The following is a 12,929-nucleotide window of genomic DNA, read 5'->3' on the forward strand; positions in this document are numbered from 1 at the left end:
CTTCTTTGGCTTTAAATAAAATGGTGAATCATTAAAATCGACTTTTTTTTGACAAACTTTTAAAATTCTTGATTCATTATTTTATGTCAGAGATCAGATAATAGATACTTGGTTTAATCGTATTCATGTAAATGAAGAATTTCTTCATGTTGTAGGATTGTCTTCAATTTATCAGTAACAAGGAAAGTAAAATATGTTCTCTACTTCGTATTTATGGAAATATTTCAAGAATTGAAGAATCGAAAATAAAAATATAAAATATAAATGTTCACGGTGAGAAAAATATATGTTTATTCCGAGCGATTTAAAATTTGGTTGTGTTAATCAAATAATATTAGTTCGCCCTAAGGAAAAAATAATTTCATATTTTAGAGAAAAATTTCTCGTTTCTAATGCTCTCTGAATGTTTTCTTTCAAAAAAGAAAAAATATTTCACTTGAATGTATATAATATTTTTATTCTTTATTTTAATGGCAGAATGGTGAAAGAATAGCTTCAAATTCTTCCATTTTTTATATAAATTATCTTGATAATAAATATTTATTTTTTTATTTAAATTTCTTTGATAATAAACATTTCCTTTTCTGATTTCAGGCACGCAGATTCAAAATAGTGATTGCCTCGGTAGTGTCGTGTCGGTTGTGCAGTGATTAAAATGCTCTTACAGAGTTGCCACAGGTAAGAAAATTCAGGGAAAATAAAATTTCTAATTTTTGGTGTCATAAAAAATTTTTTTGACAAACTTAAAAATCTTAAATTCTTCTTTAAATTTTCCCCACCATAAGAATCTTTAAATTACAGTCAATTTTGAAACAATTACCTTTCTTTTACTTCAGTAAATAATTAAATTTTAAAACAATTTTTATTCAAGCAAATAATTGTAGGTTAATTAACTTAAAAAATATTTTGGTTAAAGAACAGTTACAATTTTCATAATTAATTTGATTTCAAAAAGTTTCAAACTAAAATTTTTGAAAATTTCAATTGCTTTGAGGAAATTAGTAGGTAATAATGAACTATTTTTGAAAGATTACTAAAGTTTCAAATAATTTAATTAAAAATTCTGAAAAATTTAGATTGCTGAGAAATTTTAATTCAATTTCTTCAAGTTATTTGAATTCTTTAAAAATATTTTATTACATAATTATAAAATTAATTGAATTTCGTGAAACTGAATTGAGAATAATTAAATTTGTAAAATAATTTTATTAGACGTTAAAAAAATTGTTTTTTCAAAGAATTATAAAGTAATAATTGTTAAATAATTAAATTTTATAGAAAGATCTAAATTACCTATAAAATAGTTTAATTTCGAAAGACTTAGGATTAAAATTTTTTATTTTTAGTTAATTTTAAAGTTACCTAACTTTAAAATTTTGTTAAAGAATTGAAATTTTGAAAAATTTTATTTAAAATTCTGAAAAATTAGGTTTTAAAATATTTCAATTCTATTGTTTAAAAAGAATCGAATTTTTATAAACAAGTAAATGAAAATTTTTGGTAGTTAAAATTTCCTAAAATTCAGGGAAAGTGAAATTGATCAGGGAATTTTTTCAAAAGTACTGGAAAAATATTAAATTTTTAGAATTCACAATTCTTGGATTTTTGTGTCAAGTAACCTTTGAAAATATTATTTCAAAAATTCAAAAATAATTCAATTTTAGAAGAGTTATGTTTTAAATATTTATAAATAATTGAATTTCAAAAAGTTTCAAATAGAAATTTTAGAAAACTTAAAATCTAATTAATTTTAATAAAAAATTCCCGAAGAAGTTATTATTTTTAAATTAATTAACGAATAATTTTACATAAAAGTTCCAAACATAATTGCATTTTAGAAGAGTTGCGTTTAAAATTTTTATAATTGAATTTCAAGAAAGTTCAAAATTTGGAATTGTAGAAAATTTGAATTTTGAATAATTTTATTCCAAAATTCTCGAAAAAGTTATTTTATCAGAAATTTTTTTATTTAAATTCTTTTGAAATTAGTAAAATGTTTGAATAGATATATTTAATTAAAAAATTATTTTTTTCTTCAATTATAGAGTTCCTAAAGAGTTTTCTCAAAATTTACTAAAAATAATTGATTTTGAAAAGAATTTTCGTTACAAATTCTCGAAAATAATTGAATTTAAATCTTGAAAATAATTCTAGGGAAAGTGACAGTAATATTTCTTATAAATTAACAAATTTTAAAAGATTTTTGGTTGAAAAATTGACCTGAACATTTTTTTAACTCCCAATGCGAGTAAAATAAATTGAACTAGTGACATTTTCAATTCTAAAAAGTCCAAATAATGATTTTTGATACTAGAATATTTTTAGTGACATTTTTTTCTTTTGGAATCATTTTTTTATTTAATCATCTTTAGAGTGAATCAAAAAATTTTTTGGGATTAGGAAAAAAGTCTAAATTCTGTCTGGGAAAATTCAGGGAAAAACAAAATCAAATTGCTGTGGCAACGCTGACTTAGTTCCGGGAGTGCTCGACTTATTTTTTATAGTACCGCGATCGAATGTTTTTAGGATTTTTTTCACACGTTTTTCCGCCGTAAAGAAATATTTATATTCTGGCAATCCTATTCGTATCGCGTCGCGTCGGTTTTCGGAAATTACTTTTAGGAGTGTTACGAATTTTTCAAAATTCTAATTTTTATACTTTTATCTCGATTTCGAAATAATTTCAATCTCTTCGCTTCCGAATTTACGAGAGTGATTGTTCTTCAAGATGATGTCAACTTCCAAGATCGACTTTTCCTGATTGGACCATGGCCACTACAATTGAGCCTACGGAGACATCGAAAAATGTAAGTCAAAATGCAATTTTTAACATTATTGCTTCATAATACACTGGAACCGAGATTATTATGCAAATTATCGAAACTGATTATTTTTAAAACTTTCACTGATTTTTCCCTAATTTTTCTAACATGGGAAATAAAAATTTCCAAGATTTCATGCTTTGAAAAAAATGTTTTCACTCTCCATGCACTATATATTTACATGGATGTGCAGAATGTACAATAGTGGCGGTGGCGAACGATAAAAAGTTTCGCTCAATAAGTTTGAAAGCGTTAATACCATTATTCGCGTATATTTTCCTCCACCAAAAATAAATACCAAGGTTCAGTATCGACGTTAGCTTAAGCGCAGCAATTTCATAAATTTCCCTCTATCCCCTACACAACTGTACGGTGAATTACGAATCTTTTCATGTAAATGATGATTATTATAACGAAAACCCATACCCATACGTAAATGGTCACAAAAAAGTACCAAGTCCAAAATTAGTCCCCTTCTTTTCATTTAAAATAAAATTTTCCTGCGTATAATTAAAATTATAGTCTCTAAATCTGAAGCAGTTAAAATTTTCAATTATTACAAGTCTTACTGATTCAATTTTTAACTTATTAGGTACAAGTTTTACTGATTCAAATTTGAACTTCAAATTTGAACTGATTAAGATTCAGAGAGAAAAGTAGTAGCTTAAAATTTTAATTCATTCGGATTTTGGAAAGTGGTTTTTTAAAACTTGAACTGATTGAGATTTAGAGAGCAGGGCTCGAACCAGTGAAAGTATTTAAAAATACAGATTTCACGGACCAAAAATGAAAAATTACGGACCAGTTACTGACAAAAATATAACTATGCAGTTTGAGTCAAATAAGAAAACATTTTACTTAAAACTATAAACCTTTTTTTTTTTAAATTTCTTCGGACTTCAAGCAAATTTACGGACCCTTACAAGATTCACGAACCTAGTTCGAGCCCTGAAAGAGTCATCTTTTATCAATTTTTTTTCTTATGTGTTGCGATGATTAATTATAAATAATTGGTCGCAATTCATTAAAACGTCTGAAAAATTGTTTGGGTCAGAAATGAGACTTAACGATTTCTGCGTGAGACAAACGATGAGACTAGGGAGACCCTGCCGTCATTTTCCTAAGAAAAGGAAGCTGCGCGTCAGCAAGATCGTTATGTTGACGAATCTGAGTCTCATGCCGGCGCGCCGGAAGTCGTGATGGCGCCTCAAAAATACATGAAAGAGTACTAGTGTGTAAATTCTTACATCTTTTATATTTTATGTTCTCGTTGAAAAGAAGAGTTTTTGTGTATATAAAATAGTTATCTCAGTCCAAGAGAAAGAGAGAGAGAGAAAAGAATCTATCAAAAACATATTTCACAATCTAAATAATAAACATGAATGATGGATATTTGTTTGAAATGACAAAATTTACTTGGTCATTTTATTTTATCATTATTTTAATCTGCCAATGAATGATGAATAAACAGAGCAATCTACAAGACTGTCTATCAAATCAATTAGTATGAGTTTATAACTAATTTGATTGTATTGCAATACATTAGTTGGCAAATTAGTTTAATTTTTATTTCCTTACAGTTGTACGCACACCGAAATCATTATACAAACGGGAGATATTCATCATATGTACTTAAAAGGTTTCTTGGTTTTATTTATGATAAATAATAAAACTGAAGAAGTTGGTGATTTGTCATATTGTGAAATTAAACTCAACAGACTATTAATCTGAATCTACTTACTATAATAAAGTATATGTACAAAGTTGCCACGGTACATTTACAGTTTTCATAATTTGAAACTATCAAATTGATACAAAAGTGGTTCAAATTGATGCCAAAAATTTAGATCAATTTTTTGTTTGATCTATATTTTTGGTATCAATATATTGTTTCAATTTGGCATCCTTAGAAAATCTGTGTATTTCTAGTTTTTTGCACAGATTTCCTTTCTGTAAAAGGTTCCTGCAATCTTAACATGAAATATTGCTAATTTCAAGGAATTATTGCTATTAACTTGAAATTAATTTTATAAAACAATAGTATTTTTGATAAAATTCCCTGACTTTTTCGTGCTCTCTAAATTTAGATCTGTTAAAAATCATAATTTTAACTGACAATCGCAGTGATTGACTTTTTGCTTCTGAATCAGTTAAAAGTAACTGATTGTCATTGAAAAAATATTCGTCACAAGAATTCAATTATTTTCAAAAATTTTAATTAAACTAATTTAATTAAATTTTAATCGCAGAAATTAAATTAAACTTTTTCTTTAATTATCGTCAACATTTCAATTATTTCGTTATAAATAGCAAAATTCTTCGACAAAATTCAATTATTTTCAAAAATTTTTTGTAAAATTTTTACCATAATTTCAATTATTTTCAAAAAAATTTTCTGAATTTAATATTTCCCAATATATAATGAAAATTGCAGAAGAATTCAAATATTAAAAAAAATCAATTATTTAAAATTGGTTCATGAAATTTTTTGCAAAATTCAATTATTTTCATAAATAACTATATTCATCACAAGCATTGAATTATTTTCAAAAATTTTAATAAAATTTTTATCATAATTTCAATTATTTTCCAATATTTATACTATTTTAATAAAGTTTGCGAAAAGAATTCCATTATTTTTTTAAATTTTCATAAAATTCCGCGCAAACATTCAATTATTTTCATGTAAATAATAAAAATTGGAGAAGAATTCAAATATTAAAAAAAATCAATTATTTAAAAATTAAAATTCGTTTATGAAATTCTTTGCTAAATTCAATTATTTTCATAAATAACTATATTCATCACAAGCATTCAATTATTTTCAAAAATTTAAATAAAATTCTTCGCAGAAATTGAATTACATTTTTTTTAATGATTATCGCCAACATTTCAAATATCTCTTTATAAATAGCAAAATTCAATTATTTTCAAAAATTTTAATAAAGTTTGTTCATAATTTCAATTATTTTTCAATAATTATACTATTTTAATAAAATTTCCCAAAAGAAGACAATTATTATTTAAAATTTTCATAAAATTCCGTGCAAACATTCAATTATTTTCATATAAATAATAAAAATTGCAAAAGAATTCAAATATTAAAAAAAAATTGGTCATAAATTTTTAAAAAATCGATTATTTAAAACTCTTTCATGATATTCTTTGCAAAATTCAATTATTTTCATAAATAACTATATTCATCACAAGCATTCAATTATTTTAAAAAATTTAAATAAAATTCTTTGCAGAAATTGAATTAAAGTTTTTTTTTAAATAATTATCGTCAATATTTCAATTATCTTTATAAATAGTAAAATTCTTCGCCAATATTAAATTATTTTAAAAAATCTTAATAAAATTTTCACCATAATTTCAATTATTTTCCAATATTTATACTATTTTAATAAAATATACCTAAAGGAATCAATTGTTTGAAAAAAATTTGATAAAATACTATAGGCAAACATTCAATTATTTCATAAATAATAAAACTTATTGCAGAATTTCAATGATTTTTAGTACAATTTTAAATAAATGATTAATTTTACTTCTCCAAACTTTTCTCTGCTCTCTAAATTTGAATCTGTTAAAAATAACTGATTAAGAAGCAAAAAGTCAGTCACTAATTCAAACGGTAATATTTCTACTGACATTTAGATAAAAATAACTAATGTTTTAGTTGATTTTTTTAACTGATTCAATTTGTTAAGTTTAAATAATTTTTCATTTCTTTTTTTACTGGAAATCAGCTATTTTTAACTGATTTCAGAAGCAAAAAGTCAGTCACTGATTGTGAGATAGAAGTTAAGACTATTTTAACTGATTCAAATTTAATCTCTTAATTTGAATCAGTTTAAAATCATGGTTTTAACTGACAATCAGTGACTAACTTTTTGCTTCTGAATCAGTTAAAAATAACTGATTTTGAGTAAAAAAATAATTGAAAAAATAGTTAAACTTGACTAATTGGATCAGTTAAAAAAATCTACTGGAACATTAGTTTTTTTTAACTGTCAATCAGTTATTTTTAAGTAAATGATCAGTAGAAATCAGATTTGAATCAGTAGAAAAGATTTGAATTAATAACTGACGTTTTGGTTCTAAATCAGTTATTTTTAACTGATTTAAATTTGGAGAGTAGAGAGGGAATTTCCTGACCTGTGGCAACCCTGTTTTTATATAGTAAAATTGTATTTTTTTTCCAAGAGGTGTGTAAAAAATGTAAAACAAAAGTGAAACAAGGCCGAGACGAATATTTATAATTCTAGGATGGTAGAAAAGTTGGGATCACCTAGGGAATTTCGAGACGACGACGACCGGTACTAGTTGACCAACTGGTCGCGGCATATTGTCAGGAACGATAAAACGAAAGCAGGGAGAGAGAAGGCGGCCAAATAAATTTATTAATGCTGGAAAGCAGTGGCTGCTTGCATTCCACAGAGGCTGCAACCGACACACTGAATTGTCGCTCTCATTAGCGACTCGCGCTCTCTCACTCTCTTCTCCTCTCCTTTCTGTCTCTTATTCAACTTCTCACAAGCTGTTTAGCTTGTTGCCTTCTTCTTTGAGTCTCGATTGATATGCGTCTCGCAGCCTTTCGATTCCATTTCCAGAACCACACTAATCTCAGGCTTTAATGAATTTTAATCGACCCCATAGACACATTCCATCAAACGATTTCGATACCCGATGAAATCTCTCGGCAGCAACCGCAGCAGCAGCAGCAACTCTGCTGATCGGCCATTGCTTATTGCCGTGTTAATTAAATACAATTTCGTCGATGTCGATCTTCCTCCAATAAACCAGTTGTCTCTTCTGCTCTAAAGAAGATTTGAGTACCTTATAATCTCAACATGTATGGAGAGAGAGAAAAAAAAACAGGTTAAAATGGTAAAACACGACGTTTGTATTCAACAGGAGAAACGTTTCGATCGTTTTGGTAAAGAAAATTGAAAGAGAGACGATGACACTTAAGGAAATTGCTACTGAGAAAAGTCATTAAACTTTATTTCTCCTGAATTTAAATATTGTCCCGCTCATATAAGAAAAATTGTTAGATTTCTAAATTTTTACAATTATTATTATATTATCCAATTATGCAAAATTTTAAATCATTCCAATATGTTTAGTTTAGAAGAAGTTTAGAAAAACAAATTAAACGCAAATTATCTAAACAATTAAAATTATTTGAATATAAAATTTATAAATTACACTACATATTGAATTTATCGATAATTTATAAGCAGACTATTAATTGTGAATTATGCAAATGACAAGAATTTACGAATTTATGAATTTACAAATTATGCAAAATTTATTGGAAAAATATGTAGAATTAAAGAGCGGGAGCTATTTTAATATTGATGCTCTTTTAATTTCCTTATTATCATTAAACTTGAATTAAATGTCTCATTTTTGAAAATGAGTTTTATATCATATTTGACATCAACAACAATTGTCAACTGACAGGCTTACAAATCGAGTCAGTCAAATGACTTATCGATATAATCACTAAAACTGTTCGTATTGAGTGCTGGGACATTTGACTTATTGCATATTCAATCAAAATTCTACAGGATTTCCATGTAGTATAATGTTTTTTGCAGAACATGACTGTACTGAAAATAATGTCATCGCTCTCAATAACCATACTTCCAACCATAGAGGAGTTGAATTCGAATTACAATATGGAAATCAAGAGCATAGGGGTAATATGGAAGAACACCATTCGAACTAGAAATTCATTTTAGTGCATTGCCACTGAATTTATTCCGCGCATACCAATATGCAGAAAGCATTTAAACAGTACAAGTCGTTATACTAGGGAAATAAAAACTTTTTTAAATTCTTGATTTAATTATAAATATTTTGACAGTGTGAGGGGAAGATCACTCTGGTTGTCGTTACATTCGAAGAAAATTTTAATGTTTGTACAACAATCAACTTTTGACTTCGTAAAAAATGCTATAGAGGATCGTTATTTCCAAAGTAATAACAATAAATTTTATAATACCCAAATTTTATGTAAAAAATTTATAAAAATCATTAGCTTTACAGAATTATTAATTAAAATTATGAACAATTGATCTTGATGAAATATATAAAGTATTTATGGGGATAATTTTATGCGCAATTTTTCAAAATAATTTATGCAATAATTCTCTCGGTAAATCGTTGGTAATTAGAATAATCGTTAATTATGTGTGTATATAAGCATTTTATTGTCTTATATACAATGATTGCAATCGATGGCATTTCTATAGAATTTACTATGCGTTTGTTAATTGCCTCGAGGAGAAATTTCCATTTTTCCTATCAGATGGAAAATATTTTCAAATTAATCAAATTCGTCACATGAGTTTGAAATTCTGTTGCGATTAATTCAAACCTGTGTGTGTGAATTGATAAAAGATGAAAAGGGAATAAAGGAAAGCGGTCAAAAAAAGGAAAACCTTTCCTTTTAGGAAAGGTAAAAAGCTCTTTAGGTAAATAGCTAAGAAGTTTTTCTCCCCAAATTTTCTAATTGAACGCAAAATTTGTTCGTTTTTCATTCATCTTTGGCGCGCGTACCGCTCGAAATCAAAGCACACTCTTCTACCCTATACACTATGTGGTCGTTGTAGAAGTTGGCACGTTGCTTTCTTGGAAAACAAACATGAGCCGATATAATTAGTAGCGCGTGTCGACTAACAGCTATGCTAAACTATTTCTATTCAAAGGAGGCTCATTCTGTTAAAATTCTCTTTGTACCGATAAAACACTTCTGAAGGAACTCTCTTTTCAAAAAAACAAACCTATTCATATTAATAAACTCAGTTTTGCATTCCTCCTTGTTTTCTGTTTTCACTTATAATAAAATGAGTATATTATTCAGGAATTTCCAATCACACACAATTATATACGTCATGTCCGGTACTAGTTGATGAAAAATAATTTCAAAATATTTTCATTTTCCAACAAGTAATAAACAAATTTGTATTATGAATGAATTGAATGAATAGAGAATGAACAAAAGAAATTGTGGATACAAAAAAGAAATCGTGATGCATTTTAAATGCAAATGTTTATTAAGAGTCTTTGAATGACTGAAAGATTTGGACTTTATATGTTTAGGATATCATCGGAGTCACGTCTCAATCGATGTCCGATCGGTAGGACGGATGCGACAAGAAGAGGAAGCCTTGAATTCGACCAAACGTGCCGAATGTTAATTATAAAAGCGGGTTGCCAACCGTCGAGCTTAGGGTGAAAAACTTCTTGTCCAGCTCTCGCCATTCGCTCGACGACAGTTATATTCAAAGAAACGGGTCGAATGACTCATTAATACTTATCAACTTTTTTTCCCTTACCCAAACAACAATATATTAAAGGGCCATCTGAATTTGTTTGACAAGAAAGTTTCCTTACAAATTAATGCTCCCTTTTTTATCATCATCTGCCTTTGAAAAAAGTGAATAACTTAAGTGAAACTGGAATATAATTTACAAGAACAATTTCAATTCAAACCTTTGGAATTTCTCTACAAGTAAATTGTAAATCTTCATAACATTCACGTCTTCAATGATTGAAATTCATTTCTTGAATTCAAAAAGGGTTCATACATTTTTTTCTTTTCTTTTCCTACAGAAAAACTGCGTAGAAGTTACTTGAAGAAATATAGAAGAAGTGAAAAAAAATAGAGAAAATATTACAGAAAAGTTGAAAAAGAATATTTAATCTTTGTTGGTATTCTTAATTTCGGAAATTATTCATTGCGCAAGGGAGGAAAGTGGATGTGTTGGATATAAATAAATGAAGTTTATTATGAGAAGACAGAGTGAGAGATGCAACGTGTCACAACAGCGTCGAGGCGTGAAGCGTCAAAGTGGATTTATGATATTATCCCTAGTGTCTTTGGCGATTAGACGGAGAGTCTTTGATGTTTTCTGCATCAGGTACATCTCTATGACGCATCGCCGTTTATCCTGTACACAAAAATTTGTCGCGCCCTCTAAACGAATCATCACTCTCTTTTCATCCAATGTTTGAATCACAACCACATTTTATTTAAATAAACATTTTAATTGAAACGATTATATTGGCACTTTATAGTTAACTAATAATCATATTATTAGTTAATAATTATAATTATAATATAATTATAATTATAAATAATACCAGGCTTCGTACTCGATAATTAATTTTATGAGTGTGAAACCTGTGATAGTAATAAGTTGATAGATAATGAGATCAATTTCTGATTTGATACACATTTTTGGTATCAATTCGTTAAAATTTGTTACAATTAAATGAACAGTGATAGTAAAAGATAAGAAAACGTGAAGCAATGAATAAAAAGCTGAAGATAGAAGAATTTGATTGTGAGCATTATGCGAGTGTCTCGCATCGGTCATATATAAGTGTATATAATATTTATAAAAGAACCTCGGTTCCTGTGGTGTCAAAGTACGTGGTGCGGATGTTCCGCTGGAAACGAAGCGATTCTCGCCACTCCCTGACACTTAACTTGTATTCTCATACGCTCGAGCTTGTAACTCGACACAAGTCCCTTGCACACACAGTGCCTTACCATGCTTCACGCGAATACACTCATACACTCTTTTACACTGTCTGTTATATATATACATATAGAAATGTTTGAGAGACACAAATCGTCGAGGTGTCCCTTCGTTTCTTTCATGAGTTTTGTAAACGAGAATCTTTTTGGTCCACCCCTCATTCTTCTCTTTTTCTTTTGCCTTCTCTCTCTATATACTACACAACGGTAAAGCTCTCATCAATCACTCCTCGTCGCTGGTTTATTTTAAGTCAGTCAGCTTTTTAATACACGCGTCATTACCGCGTGCTAGCAACTAGTTTGACATAGACGTCAAAATTTTCCAAATAGAGAAGTCTTTAAGATTTATAAGTTTATTTGAAACTGTTAATGCTCCTTAATGTCTATGCTGGTTATTCTCTTTTCTAAATAATTCTCCTGTCCTCTCTCTCTCTCTCTCTTTATGGTAATTATTTAAATATCCTCGATTTCTAATGTCCATTAATTATTAATAATTATTATATTCGAAATAGTTATTATATTACAGGCTTCGTACTCATCTATACAAAAAGTTACTATATTTACTACTTTTTTACGATTTCGTATTTTGATACTTTTTTTTAGATTTGTGACACTAAAAACTACTTTTTTCTATGTTTGAAAATTTGCACTATACTTTAAATTCGCTATTAGTTGGAATAAAAAAATTATTATCAATAATTTTAATAAAATTCTTGGAAACAATTCAAAAAATTGTAATAAAATTCTTGATTCAATTGAGTCGTGAATTTCGAAAAGGGCTCAACTCTAAAAATCGTAAGAGTCATTTACACTGTCATTTGTTATGTAAAAATGACACTTATGGTTTTTAGAGTTAAGGCTTTTTTGAAATTCACAATTCAATTATTTTTAATAATTACTATTTTCAAGAAAAAAAATTCCCCACAAGAATTCAATTATGTTTTTAAAACAATTTTTTTAATAAAATTTTGTGTAAATATTCAATTGTTTTCATGAATAATAAAATTTTCATAGTAATTCAAATATTTAAAATCACAATTTTCGTAAAATTGTTCTAAAAAATCAATTAATTAGAAATTTTTTTTATAAAATTCTTCACAAGAATTCAATAATTTTTAAAACCTACTAAAATTCGTTACAAGAATTCAATTATATTTTCATAAATAATAAAACTCATTGTAAAATTATTTTAACTATTGTTAATACAATTTAACTGAATTCCTCTGGATAAATACAATTATTCATAAAAATTTTATTAAAATTCTTCAAAGGAATTGAATAATAAAATTTTTCTCAGGAATTCAATTAATTTTAAAATTTTTAGTAAAATTTGTTGCAAGAATTCAATTATTTTCATAAATAATAAAACTCATATAGCAGAATTTTAATTATTTTTATTACATTTTTAATCGAATTTAATTATTTTGAAAAATTTTAATGAAATTCTTGGTAACAATTCAATTATGTTCAAAAAAATTTAATAAAATTCTTCCTAGAAATTTAATTAATTTTAAAAATTTTTTCCAAATTCAATATTTTCAATATTT

Source organism: Leptopilina heterotoma, unplaced genomic scaffold, assembly GCF_015476425.1.
Source record: "Leptopilina heterotoma isolate Lh14 unplaced genomic scaffold, ASM1547642v1 Lhet_114, whole genome shotgun sequence".
NCBI lineage: Eukaryota > Metazoa > Arthropoda > Insecta > Hymenoptera > Figitidae > Leptopilina > Leptopilina heterotoma.